Raw genomic sequence first — 15,141 nt, 5'->3', positions numbered from 1 at the left:
AATAGGGAGTACCGATCGGGTTGAGCAGCCCTGATTGGGCTAGGCCCCTATCCAGTGCAGGGGTCCACGTGGAGACCCATCTTATGCGCGGGGGACGTCGGCACCATCTTTCCTTCTCGACTGGCGGTATGCGCGGGTTAGGCTGGGCAGCCGATGCGCCCAACTTGAGCGCATCTACAGACGCACGCACAACTGTGCGTATAAGCGCACTCACAACTGAGCGCACAGCTGTGCTTACAACTTCATGCGCGTATTGAAGCACATTACCTGTGTGCCTAGACATAGAGGCAATGGCACCAGCGTCCAAGAAGCCCAGAAGGCACTCTCTTTGCATAGCCTGCCACATAAGAGCCGCGCAGCCTGAACTGGAGACCTGCTTGTGTCAGCATTTATTTATTTAAAAACATTTCTATACCGTTGCTAAGTAAAATACCATCGTAACTGTTTACATGTAGGCACATATTTCATGTAGGTGAAAGTGTACTATAGTACATTCTAACAGGTGCTGTCAAAGATTCGGTTACAATATATCATTATAGATAGTTGTTTAGCAAAGTAGTTCATGACCAATTGTACCAAGGTACTTACACGGGGGTAAGTACCTTTGTGAAGAAGCTCAGGGGAAACCAAAGCCTGGTCCCTCACTGTCGGAGGATGGATCTGGAACTACTACATAAGATAGCACCCTGAATCTATGCAACTCTGAAATGGCTTCTCCACAAGAGGGCACCTCAGGGGCCCCTATTCAGATTCCCCCTGGAATTAACATGGACCCAGGGACCTTCTCCTGGTTAGAATTTTTCCAAGGGCTGCAAGCCTTCGTTCAGATGCAATCAGCCCTGGCTGCGACCCGGCCGCGACCCGGCCTCAACCCCTGCCGGAAGCACAAGATCCTCCTGGCCCTACTCGGATGCCTCGAGACATGCCTCGCCTAACCAAGAATTTCCCTGACAGGGACCCAGACACCTCAGATGATGATGGCGGCTCCGTGGAAGAAGGAGAAATCCCTCCAGGCCTGGAACCATACCAAACCATTCTTCGCTTCTTCCACAGAGATGAATTACTGGCCCTTTTTTCCCAGACTCTGAAGACTCTGGGTATTCCAGGCATGGACCCTATGGTTGAACCAAAGAAGAACCCCATCTTGGTGTCCCTTCATAAATCATCATGCTACTTCCCTATGATGGAAGCCATCCAGGAACTGATTGTCCTGGAGTAGGATGCCCCGGAGGCCAACTTTAAAGGAGGTCAGGCCTTGGAAGCCTTATACCCTCTGGAACCAGTGACCAAGGAACACCTGCGTTTACTGAAAGTGGACGCCATGGTCTGTACCATCTCAAAGCGAACAACCATTCCCATTGAGGGAGGGGCTGCATTGAAGGATACTCAGGATAGACAATTAGAATCCATCCTTAAGCAGGCCTTCGACTCAACAGCAATGACACTGCAGATTGCTTCCTGCTGTGCTCTGGTGGGATGTTCTTGTTTGCTCCTCTCTCGAGAGGCAAACAACTCGGGAACATATATACCGGTGAAATGATTGAACCGGCAGCAGCCCTTCTGACAGACGCAAGCTCAGATCTGGTGCAGACCTCAGCCAGAGGAGTAACCTCAGTAGTGGAGGCCAGAAGACAGTTATGGTTGCGGAATTGGTCTGCGGACGCGACCTCTGAGCGAATCTCACGAGGAAGCCCTTTACAGGATCTCTCTTATTTGGAAGTGAATTGGAGAAAGCCAGCAAGTGGAGCTAATATCCAGTGCCTTGGCTACCGGAGGACAGGGGGTAAAAGATCCCAGCGCCCCTTCCCCAGAAGAACTAGGGGCAGAGGCTATCAACGCTTTCACCCTTACAGGAACTCTCAGTTTAAGGCACCTTGTCTCTCAGGAAGGTCTCAACCCTTTTGGAACCGACAAACCAAGAGAGAAACAGGCCCGGGGGCAGGCTCTGGCTGTACTCCCCAATGAGAATGGGACGACCCATCCACGGGAAGAGGAAATAGGGGGTCAACTTTCCCTCTTCTATCAACGATGGGTCGAGATCACGTCTGACAAATGGGTACGGATTGGCCAAGATGTCCATGGTACGCAGACATGCAAAGACTCCTTGTGGGGAGCCCTCTGTGCCTACCACCACACAGGGACCTTCTCCAGCAGGGCCTGATTGTTCACGAAGATCCATCTTGATTCTCTCATACGGTCTGGCCCTTGAGAGGACTCACCTGAAGAAGTGCGGTTACTCGAAGGCTGTGATTGACACCCTGCTCCATGCGCGCAAGTTCTCATCATCTCTGTCATACATACGATCTAGAGAATATTTGAAGCCTGGTTCGAGGACTGCAAGATACTCCCACGGACGGCCAAGTTCCCCATGATTCTGGAGTTCCTACAGGACGGTATGAAGAAGGGGTTGTCACTCAATTCCCTCAAGGTCCAAGTAGCCGCCCTCTCCTGCTTCAGAGCCGAAGTAAACGTTATCAGTCTATCAGCTCATCCAGATTTGACCCGTTTCCTAAAAGGGATTAAATAACTTCAGCCACCCCTAAAGTGGCCAGTTCCCCTATGGAACCTCAATCTGGTATTAGACTTCCTAGCGGGGGCTTTCTTCAGACCAACGCGCAGTCTGTCACTACGCCTCTTAACATTGAAGACGGTATTCCTGGTGGCAATATGTTCAGCTCGTCTTATCTCCGAACTACAGGCACTATTCTGTCGGGAACCGTTCCTTAGGTTCACTCCTGGAACCATACAGCTGCACACTGTCCCCTCCTTCCTACCAAAAGTGGTTTCCGATTTTCATTTGAACCAAGCCAAAGGGGGGAGAAATATTTGGGGGCAGTTTTCAAATTTGTCCACATAGATGCAGAGTCTGTGTGTACTTGTTTCTGTATGATTTTTACCAGTTTTCAAAGAGAAAATACAAGCAAACTTTCCCTTTGAAAATTACCCCTGGAAAAGTATCCACAAAGATTTACACCTGCTTTTTTTATGGGTGTAGGTTTGAAAATGTCATCTACATACGTTTATTTCCTTCTCCCAACCTAAACTTAATCCTAGACTTACCTTCTTTATACTGCTTATGCTTTTAGCCAGGTAAAGGCTGGGTAGTTTTCAGGTAGGAGAAATAGATATGTTTATTTTGGTAAACGGAAGGGGAGATTCCCCCAGATTTGGAACCACACAGAACTCTCTTCCATCTTTTTCATAGAGATGAGTTGCCAAGCCTGATCTCTCAGACTTTGAAGACCCTCGGAGTGTCTGGGTATGACTCCCCGAGGTGTGCAGAAGAAAGACCCCGTATTGGTCACCCTACGGAAGGCTTTGTTTCTTTCCCCTCCTGGATGCGATTCGAGTTGATTGACCTGGAATGGAGTGTGCCAGAGGCGACCTTTAAAGAGGAGTGCTCCTTAGCGGGTTTATATCCCTTGGATCCACAGATCAGAGACCAGTTGTGTTTCCCAAAGGTGGATTCTTTGGTGTGTTTCTTCACTAAATGAACCACCATCCTGGTGGAGGGAGATGCAGCTCTTAAGGATGCTCAGAATAGGAGAATTGAGGCTATCCTAAAGCAAGCCTTTGAGGCAGTGGCTATGAACTGGCAAATTGCTTCTTGTTGTCCCTGGTAGCTTGAGCTACCTTGCATCTTTCTCAAGAATCTGGCAGTGCCGTTTCAGATAGCGGACCTGTAGTAGAACCGGGGGCTGCCTTCTTGGCTGATGTGAGCTGTAACCTGGTTCACACAGCGGCCAGAGGAGTTGCTTCTGATATAGTGGGTAGATGACAGTTGTGACTGAGGACCTGATCGACAGATACTATTTCAAAGTTCAGTCTCACTGAGTTGGAGTGAGCTGGAGAAAATGGCAAATAAATGGGGGAAAGTCCAGGTTCCTCCTTGCCAGAGGACAAGAAGGTGGTTTTCCCGGACTTTTTGGGCAAGACTACTGGTGATTTCGGCATTATAGGGGAAGTTTTTCCCAGAGATCCTGTCCCTTCCACAGATCTGTCCTTTCGCCCCCAAAGGCCTCAAAAGGAAGTGGTGCCCCTCGATCTTTTCAATGAAGATTTGCAGGCTCACCTGTTGGTGGAGGAGAGAGGCTCCCTTACTTGTCATTTTAATCACAAGTGGGTCCAGATTACTTCGGATCAATGGGTCCTCAAAATGGTTCAGGATGGCCATGCTCTAGAATTTCTTCACATTCCTCCGGATGCCTTTATAATATCTCCATGCAATTCAACTCAGAAGAGGGTAGCATTGGAAACTGTTGGACCTGAAAGCCGTGATTCTCGTTCCCAAATCACAGCAAAATATGGGCCATTATTCCATTTATTTTGGTTAGCCTAAGAAAGAAGGGTCCTTTCCACCCATACTGTATCTCAAGGGAGTCAGTAGTCATTTTTGAGTCACTCGTTTTCAGGATGGAAATAGTGTGCTCTGTCATAATGGCAGTACAAACAGGAGAATGCCTCACATCTCTGGATATGACTGAGGCATATCCTGCATATTCCCATTTGCTGGGAACATCAACAGTTCTTAAGGTTTACCATTCTGAATCATTATTACCAGTTTCAAGCCTTGCTTTTTAGGCTGGCCACTGCACCCAGGACCTTTTCCAAGGTCATAGTGGTGATAACGGCGGCCTTACGCAAAGAAGTAATTCTGGTTCACCAATATCTGGACGATTGGTTGATTTGAGCCGAGAGTGTAGAAGAGAGTCTTCAGGCTTCTCACAAAGTAGTTTCATTGCTACAGGAGCTAGGCTAGGTGGGGAATCTGACCAAGAGCAATTTGCAGCCGTCTCAGACTCTGGAATATCTTGGCGTTTGCTTCAATACGAAGCAGGGCAGAGTATTTGTGCGGGAAACTCAAGTCCAAAGATTGATGGCTCAAGTTCGAACCCTGACACAAACTATTCGCCTGGCAGTGTGGTCTTATCTACAGGTCCTGAGGTTGATGGCTGCCACATTGGAAGTAGTTCCCTGGGCAAGGGCACGTATGCAACCTCTTCAACGCACGTTGCTTTCCTGATGGAACCACAGTCGCAGGACTATGCAGTAAGGCTACTCCTACCATTGGAAGTGAGGTTCGCACTAGTGATTACAGGCTGATCATCTGAGGAAGTGAGTTTCCCTGGAGATGCCAGATTATAAGAACATAAGAAAATGCCATACTGGGTCAGACCAAGGGTCCATCAAGCCCAGCATCCTGTTTCCAACAGTGGCCAATCCAGGCCATAAGAACCTGGCAAGTACCCAAAAACTAAGTCTACTCCATGTTACCATTGCTAATGGCAGTGGCTATCTCTAAGTGAACTTAATAGCAGGTAATGGACTTCTCCTCCAAGAACTTATCCAATCCTTTTTTAAACACAGCTATGCTAACTTCACTAAACACATCCTCTGGCAACAAATTCCAGAGTTTAATTGTGCGTTGAGTGAAAAAGAACTTTCTCCGATTAGTTTTAAATGTGCCACATGCTAACTTCATGGAGTGCCCCCTTGTTTTTCTATTATCTGAAAAAGTAAATAACCGATTCACATCAACCTGTTCTAGACCTCTCATGATTTTAAACATCTCTATCATATCCCCCCTCAGCCGTCTCTTCTCCAAGCTGAAAAGTCCTAACCTCTTTAGTCTTTCCTCATAGGGGAGCTGTTCCATTCCCCTTATCATTTTGGTAGCCCTTCTCTGTACCTTCTCCATCGCAATTATATCTTTTTTGAGATGCGGCGACCAGAATTGTACACAGTATTCAAGGTGCGGTCTCACCATGGAGCGATACAGAGGCATTATGACATTTTCCGTTTTATTCACCATTCCCTTTCTAATAATTCCCAACATTCTGTTTGCTTTTTTGACTGCCGCAGCACACTGAACAGACTATTTCAATGTTTATCCACTATGACACCTAGATCTCTTTCTTGGGTTGTAGCACCTAATATGGAACCCAACATTGTGTAATTATAGCATGGGTTATTTTTCCCTATATGCATCACCTTGCACTTATCCACATTAAATTTCATCTGCCATTTGGATGCCCAATTTTCCAGTCTCACAAGGTCTTCCTGCAATTTATCACAATCTGCTTGTGATTTAACTACTCTGAACAATTTTGTGTCATCTGCAAATTTGATTATCTCACTCGTCGTATTTCTTTCCAGATCATTTATAAATATATTGAAAAGTAAGGGTCCCAATACAGATCCCTGAGGCACTCCACTGTCCACTCCCTTCCACTGAGAAAATTGTCCATTTAATCCTACTCTCTATTTCCTGTCTTTTAGCCAGTTTGCAATCCACGAAAGGACATCGCCACCTATCCCATGACTTTTTACTTTTCCTAGAAGCCTCTCATTAAGAACTTTGTCAAACGCCTTCTGAAAATCTAAGTATTCTACAGCTACCGGTTCACCTTTATCCACATGTTTATTAACTCCTTCAAAAAAGTGAAGCAGATTTGTGAGGCAAGACATGCCCTGGGTAAAGCCATGCTGACTTTGTTCCATTAAACCGTGTCTTTCTATATGTGTTATGCCTTGGGAGGTGGACCCTTGATCTGGCGATGAACATGCGTCCAGCCGCCGGAAGGTGAGGCCGATTCCAAGGCTCACAGGAGATGGAAGAAGGGAAATCCTGGATGCAGGAGCCTCCTGCAGGTCGTGTGGTCCAGATAGCTGGCACCTCCAGCAGGTCGTGGGATCAGGAGCTGGCGCCTCCAGCAGGTCGGGGAAAACAGAGCGGAGCTGGCACCTCCAGCAGGTCGTGGGATCAGAAGCTGGCACCTCCAGCAGGTCGGAGAGGTAGAGCTGAGCTGGCGCCTCCAGCAGGTCGTGAAATCGGTATACACAGTCCAGCAATCAGAGCCAAGAGAATCTCCGCAACCGGTCCCAAAAGACCAGTACCAAAGAATATTCCGCGGTCAGTCCAGGGGTCGTGAGCCAAGGATTCTCCACAGCTGGTCCAGGGGTCGAGAGCCAGAAGAATACACCGCAGCCAGTCCAGGGGTCGAGAGCCAGAAGAATACACCGCAGCCAGTTCAGGAATCATGCACGGAGGGACAAACGCAGGAACAGAACTCATGATCAAACCACAAGAGCCAAGATGAAGTCAAGGCAAGGTCTGAGATGCAGACCCTGCCTTTAAATAGTCCCCAATGGCTGGAACTCCAAGAGAGGAGCCAATCTCAATACAGGAATGACTCCTCTAGCAAATCCTCTTCTGCCGCGTATAGCCCTAGAGGGGGCGGAGCCAGAAGCCCCAGGAGGACGGCCGACGCCGCTGCCATGTTGAAGCGGCGAACATCCGCGGAACAGACCCGCTGAAGCAGGACGCAATTAGCGGGGATGAGGCGGTCTGCCGTGCCGGTAAGAGCCGGGCCCCGGTTGCGGCTTGCCGCCGCCGAGGGCCATAACAGTACCCCCTCCTTTAGGCCTCCCCCTAGAAGGCTTGGGCTTTTCGGGATGAAGGATGTGGAAGTTCTTAGGAAGGTCCTTATCTAAGATGTTAGTAGCTGGCTCCCAAGAATTCTCCTCCGGCCCAAATCCTTCAAGGCTAGAAGATACTCCCATTTACAACCTCGTCTGCGCACATCAAGGACTTCTCGAACTTGATAAATAGTGTCTTCTTCAGCCCTTACTGATGGAGGAACGGGCATCTTACGAGAGGGCCATGTGAGGAGAACTGGTTTTAAGAGAGATACATGAAACGAATTGTGAATGCGTAGTGTGGGGGGTAGACGTAATTGATAAGTTACAGGACCTAATTGTCTCATCACTGGAAACGGACCAATATACCGAGGGGCCAATCTCATAGAGGGAACTCATAAACGGATATGCCTGGTACTCAGCTACACTCTATCTCCTGGAAGGAATTGTGGTACAGGTCGTCTGTGTCGATCAGCGAATTTTTTGGCAGTATTTGCCGCCTTCCGTAGCATTTGCTGCGTATGTCTCTATAGTTGTTTCAGTTGTAAAGCGGTAAGCTGGGCCGCCGGGGAGGAAACCGGCAAAGGTAGCGGTATCGGTGGAGCAGGTTGCTGTCCATAAACAATTTGGAATGGGGAAGTCCCAGTAGAAGTGCAGGCATGAAAATTGTGGGAAAACTCTGCCCAAGGCAGCAATGCTGCCCAGTCGTCTTGCCGGGAATTAACATAAGCTCGTAAAAATTGTTTTAAGGCCCGATTAGTCCTTTCTGCCTGCCTATTGGCTTGGGGATGAAAAGCAGTGGTGAAATCCAGAGCAATGTGAAATTTAGTTCAAAGGCTTTGCCAGTATCGAGCTGTGAACTATGATCCGCGGTCAGAGGTGATATGCTGGGGAATACCATGAAGACGAAAAATATGTAACATGAATAGCTGAGCCAGACGGGGAGCAGATGGGAGGGCGGGCAGTGGTGTAAAATGGGCCATCTTGGAAAATCAGTCCACCACAACCCATATAACTGTATGTCCTTCTGAAGATGGAAGATCGACAATGAAATCAGTTGAGATGTGAGACCATGGCTTAGTAGGCACCGGAAGAGGTTGTAACAGTCCCCACGTCTTCCCTGTAGGATTCTTATGTTGGGCGCACACGGGGCAAGAATCTACATAAGCGCGGATGACCTTGCGCATCCCAGGCCACCAGTAGTGTCGTTGCAGAAGTGCTAGCATTCGTCTCTGTCCTGAATGTCCAGCCACTTGGGAATCATGTCCCCATTTCAATACCTTTTCCGAAGCCTCCGGGGTACCACAGTTTTACCAACGGGGACCGTGAAAGTCGCAGAGAGAATGATACGAGCGGGGTCGATGATGTTCTGTATGGGTTCTATGATGTCTTCGCTAACAAAAGATTGTGATAATGTATCAGCCTTGATATTCTTGTTGGCGGGTCGATATCGGATTTCAAAATCAAAATGGGTAAAAAATAGTGCCCAATGGGCCTGGCGTGGATTTAGACGTTGAGCCTGCTGTAGGTAGACTAAATTCTTATGGTCCGTAAAAACTGTGATATGATGCTGAGCCCCCTCCAACCACTGTCGCCATTCCTCGAAGGCGAGTTTGATGGCTAGCAACTCCCTGTCGCCAATGGAATAGTTGTGCTCAGCAGGAGAGAATTTCCTAGAAAAGTAGGAGCACGGATGAGACGTACCGGAGGCGGCATTTTGGCTCAGCACCGCTCTGACTCCTTCAGTGGAAGCATCGACCTTAACAGTGAAGGGACGTCTGGGGTCAGGATGATGAAGGCAAGGCTGTTGGAATGCTTCAGAAGCTTCTACTGGCCAGTTCTTAACATTAGCTCCTTTACGTGTGAGCGCGATCAGAGGTGCAGCTAGCTTAGAAAAATTTTTGATGAAGCTACGATAATAATTGGCAAATTATTAGCAAAAATAGAAAAATGTTAAATAAATAAATAAATAAATCCGAGAAACCTTTGAAGTGCACGTAGACCGGTAGGTTGAGGCCAGTCCTGAATACATCTCAATTTAGCAGGGTCCATCTGGAAACCTTGCTTGGAGATAATATATCCCAAGAAAGGTAAGGATTCGGTCTCAAAAACACATTTCTCTAGTTTGGCATATAATTGATGATCGCGTAATCATTGCAAAATCTGTATAACATGTTGACGATGAGTTTGTAGGTCTTTAGAAAAAATTAATATATCGTCTAGGTAGACCACCACACAGATATAGAGTAAGTCTCTGAAGATTTCGTTAATGAAGTGCTGGAAGACGGCCGGAGCGTTAGTTAAGCCGAACGGCATAACTAGGTATTCATAATGTCCGTCCCTGGTATTAAAGGCCGTCTTCCATTCGTCACCTTCGTGAATCCGGACTAAATTATATGCTCCACGTAAGTCAAGTTTAGAAAAAATTCGAGCTCCTTGTAACCGGTCAAATAATTCCGCAATAAGGGGTAACGGGTATCTGTCCTTGATGGTAATAGCGTTGAGTCCCCTAAAGTCGATGCAAGGTCGTAATGTCCCATCCTTTTTCTTGACAAAAAAAAATCCAGCTCCCGCCGGGGAGGTAGATCTTCGGATGAAGCCCTTCTGTAGGTTGTCCTGGATATATTCGGACATAGCTCGAGTCTCTGAGGCAGATAATGGATATGTTCTTCCTCGAGGTGGCGTGGATCCCGGAATCAAATTGATAGCACAATCAAACTCCCGGTGTGGAGGCAAGGTGTCGGCGGCCTCCTTGGAGAATACGTCTGCAAATCGTTCGTATTGAGAGGGTAACTTCCCTAGGCCAGAGGTACAGATGAAACTCTGTGTGTGAGTTGTTTCTCTTAAACACGCTCAATGACAATTGGAGTCAAGAGTCAGGGTTCACAGAAAAGTGGCTGATAATATCTCTAGGAAGCTGGCAACCTTGTCACTGTAGCACCTGCCTCTCACTTTTCCCCAGCATCTTCCTTCTGGGGAAGTGGGAGATGGGTCAGTGGTGGAGGTCTGTGTGTGTCACACACTCTTGGGCCCAGTGCAAGGGTTTTAGGTGCCCTAGGCAAGCCTTATAACCCTACTTTTCTCATACCTAATTATAATAACAGATTTTACATGGGAAAGGGAGATTCAAAGTATAGTCTTCTGAGATAAAAATATGAGTTACAGCAACATGTATATTACATTAACATGCATTGCTGTGGTATCAATCAGAAAACCCTGCAAAAAAAAAAAACACTTGGAACTTATATGGTATTGTCTATTGTAACATGTATTGGCTTTGGGCTTGGCCTTCAGAGAACTATGAGTAAACTCAGGGGTGCTTCTCAGTGCGGCCAGATTGTCCGGTGGCGTTCCTTCGACAGGACTGAATGGCGAAAGTGAGCCAGGGAGAGAGGGGAGTTCCACTTCCCCTCCCCCACTCTCCAGCGGCTGAAGTCCAGCTCCCCGGTCTCTGCGCACAATACGAGCGTCCATTGGGTCGGTGACAGACGCAGTTGGCGGGGGGGGGGGGGGGGTTGTGGGGTATGGTTCACTCCTCTGCTTGCATTTTCTCCCTATCAAGGCAAGTGATAGCAAGAAAGTACAATTATTACTTCACCTGCAGAAGCTCAACGCTGTGCACAACTTCCGAGTGGCCATCTTGGATCCGCCCCTAGACCATACATATAGCTTCCTAATAAATGCTGTTCAAACAAAACTAAATTCAGAATTTGTTACTCCATGAGTAGTAGTACCTCTGACTTGTTGAAAAATGGAAATGTGCAGAAATTATTAGAATAATATTAAAATAATGTAACAGGCTATCTCCAGGACCCATAATTATAGGCATCTGAGCTATGAGTGCATTTTAATTTAATTAAACTTGAGAGGTATCTAAGATGATAACTTTATTTGATTTGAGAGCAGATGGCTCTCTCTTCCTCTCCCTCTCCCTCTTGATCTCCTCAAATGTTTTATCACTATTTGGGCAGCAGTTTGAAAGCTTCCTGTTAGTGTCTAGGGCTAGGACAAACCTAGTCATGCATTTTTCATGTAAAGGAGAAGATAAAAAGAGAGGTATTTTATAAACATATCTCTGCATTTTTCTTTTATATAGCCTGTAGAAGTGATTTTCAGGTTTTTGTGACTGGTTGGTTTTCTTTTTAGTTTGAGAGTTTACAAAATGAGAAAAAATACAGCTTCAGTGAAAGTGGGGATCTTACGCTGAAAATGTAAACATATGACAGGCATCTGTAGATGTGCTTATTTGTGTGTAGATTTATAACATCTAATCCAAGCTGCTGGTGATTAAATCCCCTATATTAGCCAAACACTCTCTGCATTATTCATCACATTTGCTTATTTGATCACATAGGGTTATGTGAAAAAAGAAGTGGTGGTGATATAGGTTTGTATTCACCATAAGGTTTCCTCTTGTAAAAATATTTTGTAGCCTTCTAAACAGTATTAGGATTTTTGTACATGGGAGCCTAAAGACAAAAGATTTTTCTGTTGATAAGCAGGCTGAATTAGCGATTACATGTGGGTGATATCTTCCAGCGGTAGCAAATGGACTTGCCTATCCAAGATGATAGAGCTTTGAGCTCTACTGAGTATGTACGGTATTTGCCTCATGACCCTTCTCAGTAATTTTTTGTCTGAGCACTTGTGTACTCTCTCTCCTCAGAATTTTTTCACAAAATCTATTTTTAACCTAAAAAATTATTTTATTTAGTTGCCTTGCTGCTTCAGTAGCCCCACAAAAGCACTTTTGAGTGCTAACTAAAAAAAAAGAAAAACCAAAGGGAAAAAGGTTTTTTTTCCCCCTTTCTTAAGAAGCCTTGCCTCCTCGAGATGTCACCGAAGAAAGAGCTAATGGCGAGCAGTTTTAAGTTCTGTAAATGTGGCAGATTAAGTCCATTACTAACAGCTATGAGCTGTGTTATATCTGCTTAGGTTCAGAGCATGATCAACAAAATTTATGCCTGTGGATGGATGTTCCCATGTTCACAGTCCAGGGCACACCATATTGAGGAGCTGCTTTAATGTCTAAGGAGTTGCAATAGATCCTCTTCCTGCAGTGCAGCATCTGCCTCACTGGGAAAAGACCCAAGTGGAAGCTCTGCAAAGACTACCTCCATTGATGCAGGTTGGAGGCACAGAGATGAGTTTAGTCAGCAGCCCTGCATCGAAGAAAGATTTCCATTAGTACCTGGAGCTGTTGGAGCTCGCATGGGAAAATATAAGCAATGAAGTGTGGTGCATTAGTGTCTATTATCAGTGGTGCTGGCACAATTTGCATCAAAAGGCTTGATGCAGGATCCCCAACACACAGGTCATCATCAAAGAACTTAACGAACAGTGCATTGAAGTGCTTGACACATGGTGCATTGAAATGCTTGATGCCTGGATGCGTGACACACACCATATCGGAGCACTCAATGCACGGTGCACTGAAGATGAAGCACCGCACCTTTTCAGTGCATTTTGAAGTTTTGGCACTCTGACTCCTCAATGCACCTGGCTCCCTACACTAGGGCCCTGAGATAGGCATACATGGCGCAGCAATGATGCACTTTACTTCCATCGACAAATTCCTCCAGTTTCCTTGTTGTGATCAGACTGAAGCATTCTACTTTGTTAAAGTTGCCAATTCACAAGCTGTTCTACCAACTCAGCAGTATATAGTTCATCCTAGGTCAGCTGAGAAAGGAGTGAGTTTGTCCCTCCATCCTCCAATCACCAGAGTACTTTCCCCACCTCATTTAATGGCAGAGGGTTCCGACTTGAAACACCAGAGCTTATATGTTCCACTTATTTGTGGCCAGCCACAGTCACAGATGCAGGAACTAATCCTGGTAACAGAAGAGGATGTACTACCATCTACTGCAGGTCAGATGCCATATCAGGCTCTGGATCGAATCACAAATTTGGTGAAGTTTCTTTGCTGCTATTTCCAAGCAGCTCTTCAAAACCTAATATCTACAATTCCATCTAGCAGAGTCCTGGTTTTGTTCATAGGATTTCACACTTCCTCAGAGCTGATTTTTCAGGTTGTTTCTTCATCCATTGCAGCAGAGTCTAGCAGATCAGAGGTACTGGACCACTTGGCACCACTTCTGTTTCCGCCAGAGGAGCATCTTGATTTGCCTTCATTGCTACACTCCTAGATGAGTGACCCTGTGCCATTTGGCTCTGACCAAGGACTCTACAGACATACCCTCCACCCACTGCTGGAGCCCCAAAACCATACATCATCTCCAGAAGATCTCTCGTACCCAAAGTTCATCTAGAAGATGGGAATAACCCTGGGTGTCCATGTTCATAAGAATAAAAACCCCTGCTCTGAGTTACTAGGTCTTCTACAAATTCTAAAGATCCCATCTAAACCAGTGAGGAGACACCCATATCCAGCATGTCGACTATGAGAAAACTGATCCTAAAGCATAGGGTATAACAGTTTCCAGGGTATGGTGTCATTATGGTGTCAGTAATTTAAAATGTTGTTTCTCTTAATGTTTATGCTATTTAATTTAATTTTAATTAATTATTCTCCCAGTTCTTCATTTCCTTGTTCTATGTAAGACACCTGTATTATGTCATTCCAAGTTCTATGTAAACCGAAGTAATTGGTAACATTGTTACCAGAACCTCGGTATATAAAAAATGTTAAATAAATAAATAAAATAAATTTAATTACCGCACCATTCTGTAATAATCAAATCCACTATGAGAAAGGTGGAGAAGATGAAGATCCATTCAAATTCATGGCCAGGAAAAGAAATGTTTCTAGACCACTTTGGCAGATGGTCGCCGCATCTCAAAAAAGATATAGTTGCGATGGAGAAGGTACAGAGAAGGGCAACCAAAATGATAAAGGGGATGGAACAGCTCCCCTATGAGGAATGGCTGAAGAGGTTAGGGCTGTTCAGCTTGGAGGAGAGACAGCTGAGGGGGAATATGATAGAGGTCTTTAAAATCATGAGAGGTCTTGAACAAGTAGATGTGACTTGGTTATTTACACTTTCGAATAATAGAAGGACTAGGGGGCATTCCATGAAGTTAGCAAATAGCACATTTAAGACTAATCGGAGAAAATTCTTTTTCACTCAATGCACAATAAAGCTCTGGAATTTGTTGCCACAGGATGTGGTTAGTGCAGTTAGTGTAGCTGGGTTCAAAAAAGGTTTGGATAAGTTTTTGGAGGAGAAGTCCATTAAAGGCTATTAATCAAGTTTACTTAGGGAATAGTCACTGCTATTAATTGCATCAGTAGCATGAGATCTTCTTAGTGTTTGGGTACTTGCCAGGTTCTTGTGGCCTGGTTTGGCCTCTGTAGAAATAGGATGCTGGGCTTGATGGACCCTTGGTCTGACCCAGCATGGCAATTTCTTATGTTCTTATCTTCTTAAAGTATTTCAAGCTTCCATGCTGACAGCTCGTATTACTTTTCACCAGTTCTGTATGGTACAGTCTATCCATGACTATCTCCAGAAGCTGAAGCCTTTCCTGCAATCTGAGGAAGGATCTTTGCACTATCCCCAGCCATTTTTGAGTGTGGAAGAAGACATCCACCACCACCTTTGTTCAGTCTGTGATTAATTTGATTCTGTTTTTTGGATGTCTGCAACATTGATTGGAGCATGCTTGAAGCCAGCAGCATATAGGAGGCTGTTCATTAAAAACTAACAAACCTTCCCTATCTTAGAGATAACCTCTTTAGGGAAAGTGTAGGGAGACGAT

General features: G+C 45.8%; 1 protein-coding gene across 2 annotated transcripts in view; it reads left to right on the top strand.

Moving 5' to 3' along the window:
• Positions 1 to 15,141, top strand: part of STARD9 (StAR related lipid transfer domain containing 9) — a 432,822-nt gene that overhangs the window by 18,048 nt on the left and 399,633 nt on the right. The gene's annotated exons all lie outside the window — the stretch shown is intronic.

The sequence above is a fragment of the Rhinatrema bivittatum genome, chromosome 4 (assembly GCF_901001135.1).
Source record: "Rhinatrema bivittatum chromosome 4, aRhiBiv1.1, whole genome shotgun sequence".
Lineage (NCBI taxonomy): Eukaryota > Metazoa > Chordata > Amphibia > Gymnophiona > Rhinatrematidae > Rhinatrema > Rhinatrema bivittatum.
Note: the sequence above shows the minus strand (reverse complement) of the source record. Positions and strands in the feature narration are given on the sequence as shown.